The following is a 5,042-nucleotide window of genomic DNA, read 5'->3' as shown; positions in this document are numbered from 1 at the left end:
AACAAATATTTGGTGATGGACAATAGCTATATAAAGCACCGTCAGAGCTCAATTCCAACAATTGGCTTTCTAAAATTTGGCTTGGCGAGCAAATCACGATGCCATTTGAGATGGCCTAATAATAAAGAATGGTGAATCATATGTCATATTATATGATATGCAGATAATAAGCATGTGAGTAGGTATTAGTTGAACGTCTATTAAATGTGATGCTTGTAACAGATCACATGATTGAGATGATTAATAATCTATTAATGGCTATCAATTGTGTATTTGATCTTTTAACTAGAAACAACATAATTATTTTGTGTATTGATGTCGGAGATTTACCATTGAGCGAAATTATCCGATGTGAGAGGTGAGAATGTTTTCTGTGTGGTCTCTGTATAATAGTATGTGGAGGTAAATGCTTGTTGATGAGATATATTGTCTTCTATTAGATAGGGGTGAACACCCTAAATAGGTAATGCATTATATGAGTGGATCTGAGCTAGTTGATTATCCTTCCACCTTTAAGAGGTAATAGGAACTAAATTATCATTAAGAGTTAACTAGTGTTCACCCATGTGATGCACGGGAAATGTAATCACAATAAATTTAAAAATTAAATTTTAATTAATATTAAAAAATTTATATATTAGTCTTGAAAATATAATATCTTAAATTTTAATTAGTATTGAAAAACTCATGCATTGGTCTTGCATTAAATTAAAGGTAGTGATTGATTAATTATTAAAATAAAATTATTTATTATATTATATATTTATTTATAAATTATAAATATAAATATAAATTAAAACTTCTAAATGTGAGGAAATATGAATTTTTCAATGTTAATTAAAAATTCATTTGAAAATTTTAATTTCTGATTTTTAAATTTAATTTTTGCATTGATAACAAAACTTTGAAAATATGAATTTTGATTTATTTTTCTTTCACCATGTAGTAATTGTTTTGCATAGTCTTGCAAATGTGATATGTTAAATCTTAATTAACATTTAAAAATTCATATATTAATATTTATTTTTTAATAATTGAGGAATTAATCAAAAATAATATTATAAATATTTTTGATTAATAATATTTATAAAAAAATATTTATTTTTAATTCATTGAGAAATTATATATCTATACATGACTTAATTAATAATTTAAATTGTCTATTCAAATTTTTTGGGAATAATAAGTACTAAATGCAAATTATTTTTATTTTATATAAATGAATAATTTTCTATGAGTTAATTAATAGTTTAAGTTATCTATTCATATTCTTTAGAAATAATATTTATTTTTGATTGATTTAGGGATTAATTGAGGAATTAATCAAAAATAATATTATAAATATTTTTAATTAATAATATTGATAAAAAATAATACTTATTTTTATTTTATTGAGGAATTAATCGATGAGAAGATTAATTGAGTTTAAAATTAAGTATAAATAAATATTATAAATAGTATTTGAAACTCATGCTTAATTTTTAATTTAATTACTATATTTAATTTATTAAAAAATACAAGCATTTAATTATTGCTACTTTTAGTAATTAATGCAAGTTTTGGGAGGAAAAATTGTAATACCCCAAATGTTCATGAAATTTTCATGTAATTTAGATGAGTTTAAAATATCAAAAAATGACTTGATAGTAAAAATAAATTGCCGAATCGACTGGAGAGAGTACCCTGGGACTTAGATGCCTAAAGAAAATGGTACAACAGTATTGAGTATTCTGAGATAAGATTTATGGCATAGAAAAAAAATGGATTTGAAACGGTTTTCGATACTACTAGAATTTAAGCTGAGAAACTGAATGATGGTAAGGGATTTCTGGGAAGTCAACGGGACCCCGAGTAGGGCTATATTAAATATAAGAAACAACCCTTAAGAGGTTTCGAGAAGAAACATAAAAATTTTCGGTTAGCATATGATCCTACGTATAATCGCACCTAAGTGTAATTTATTGATTTTGGCCAAAGGAGGTCGAAACGATGGTTTTTCTGAGTCTTTGGGGGGTGGAATGAAGAGTTTAGATCTTATAGGGCTTAGTAGGTGTAACGGCCCTCCTCTCGGAGCCTCCGCGCGCATAAAGGATTCGTGAAAGGGTTATTACCTAAATGATACCGAACAATAACACAACTACACTTTTACTAAAATCACAATCTTTTTATCATAGCACATCTCATAATCATCTTTACAAAATCATTCATCACTTGGGTCTACCTGGGCTTACATAACATACATCAATCTTAAAACATAAATATTAACCTTAACATAGGCTTAGTGACACCCAGGATCTAGTTTCGGGAGAGCTCTGCACTTGCTATACTGACTAGACGATCTGGACCCAACTCTAACGTACGCACCTGCGATCTCGAGATACTCTTACCTGAAATGATAGAAAGCAAACGTGAGTCGCGATACTCAACAAGCTCTAGAAAGAAAGGTTGAAGGGTACAGATAAGACTATTCTTGTAACACCCTATGTAATTCATGCCAATGCAACGTCATGTCATGCCATGCCCAATACCTGCCTTATTTCTAGATGCACAAACATATAATAAATTTCACATAAACGGTCATTGGGGCCCATGTAAAACACACATTGACACCCAAGTCCAACACAAAACCCGTTAGCAGTCTTTCATAAGCTACCTCCATACCATTTCCTTTACATTTCCATTCCTGTGGCTCATTTCATAATCTGTTGCCCTGGGCCTCACCCCAAGGTCTTTATGTTGCCATGGGTCTCACCCCAGGGTCTTATCGTGGACCACGCAACCGTGGGTCTCACCCCAAGGTTTTACTATAGCCATGTCGCCGTGGGTCTCACTGACTGCACTCTCACCCTGCAATTAAAACACAATAAAAACAAATCATAATAAAACTTTTATATTTTTTTTATTTTAGTGAGAGGTTTATACTCGCCAGTGTACGAGTGCAGTTGTAGTCCAAATTTAAATTTATATTTTCTGGATGAATCCAGGTCGTCCACTGAGAGATTTATTTATGGCAAAAGAAAAAGAATGTCACACACACACGCACACGCATTTGGACAAATTGGCAACAAGGTTTTTTATGGATTTTTTTTAGACAACAGATACTAGAAAATAAAGTAAGGCAGAAATTGAAATAAACATTAAACGTAAAAATATGAATTTGGATAGTGCTTGAGTTAAGACAATTTCAGTACCAACCCGTTGATTCCCAAATTTTAGTATAAAAGATTAGCAACATTAATTTAATTTCAGATATGAGGGTTTGTTATTAAATGCAATTAGAGATGATGATAGTTCTAGGTTAAGCAATCCCCATACATGATATGCGGGATTCTAATTTAAGCAACCACCATAAATTCAATTGCAATTAATACACAAAACAACTAAATTAATCATCCGGGTTTGGGTATGATAGCGTTTCCAGTTCTAGTAACTCTCATACATGGCATGAAAGCTCTAAGTTAGGCTTACGCTCCAATCCAAATCTAGTGATTTTTCAATAATTAATACACATTCATACTGAAATTTAAATTAATGTTACTTATTTAAAGCGCAGCTTTCTTTGGGAATCATTGGCGTTGGACACTGTCTTTGCCTTAACCCAATATTAGATTTAGCTACTCATCTTTATTTGAAAGTTAATTGACAGGAATTTAAATGACGTAATTTAAATAATAGAATTTAAATGACAGGAATTAAAATAGTAAAAACTAACCAGCCATTTAGGCAGTGGATAATTAAAAAACAAGAATTAAAATTACAGAAATTTAAAGGCATAAACTAACCGGCCATTTAGGTGGTGAATAATTAAAAGACAAGAATTAAAATTGCAGAAATTTAAAGGCATAAACTAACCGGCCATTTAGGCGGTGAATAATTAAAAGACAATAAATGACATAAGAATTTAAAAGAAGAAAAAAAAGAAGTAAGATTATAAGAGAAAGTACTAAAGAAAATGAGAAAGAACAAGAACAATTCTCAAAGAGAGAATTATAAGGAAACAACTAAACTTTTATTCAAGAATAATAATCACACTTACAAATGCAATCAAGTGAGCTATTTATAGGCCACAAGATGCAACACAAACCACACAATTTCAATTATTCAATTAGACATAATTATATCTAATGGGCACTCACACACTTAAAGTTAAATGGATTTTAGCTATAATACACACCTAATATTAAATAGATTTTAGCTAAAATATATACTTAATAAAGCACTCATAAAGTTAAATGGATTTTAGCTATAATATCCACCTGATAGTTAAATGATTTTAGCTAAAAAACACACCTAATAAAGCTCTCACATAAAAAAATAAAAATAGATTTCTATAAATTGGTTTTTAATCTTCATTAGGATTAAAAATAATCCTTGGGCCTTCTCCAAATAATATCTTCCATGGGTTGCTCAAATTGGACTTTAATTTTTCATGGGCTTGAATTCTTCATGGGTTTGATTTCTTCATGGGCTTGATTTCTTCATGAGTTTGATTTCTTCATGGGCTTGATTTCTTCATGCCTAAAAAAATAATTTAATGCTATTAATAAATTATATATTATATATATATGTATTACACATGGCACATATATATTAGATTATATTATATATATATATTACATGCAAGCATATAATGATGTATATGTATTTTATATATTATTATTATTATTAAATTATACTTTAAAATTTCATTTCATTCATTTTTCAATTTAAACTTGCATATAACCATAAAATATATATTAATATCTAATTTAAACCATTTTTAAGATCAAAAGAAGGGTATAATTATAACAAAATTTTTACAAAATTAACCACTAATCACTCACCCCAAGGTCTTACCATGGCTGCGTCCACCACCCATACTAATCACTTATAGCCACACATTCTCACCATGCAGTGCAACAATTAAGAAATGCAACGGCTTTTGCAGCATAAATGTGATGACAAGGCCCCATAAACCAAGCATCAGGCCATGCTACGCCTACATAGGAATACACACATGTGAAATGCTCTAAATGCACCAGCTCACCTAAAGTACTTAGGTT

This window comes from Diospyros lotus, chromosome 2 (genome assembly GCF_014633365.1).
Source record: "Diospyros lotus cultivar Yz01 chromosome 2, ASM1463336v1, whole genome shotgun sequence".
NCBI lineage: Eukaryota > Viridiplantae > Streptophyta > Magnoliopsida > Ericales > Ebenaceae > Diospyros > Diospyros lotus.
Note: the sequence above shows the minus strand (reverse complement) of the source record.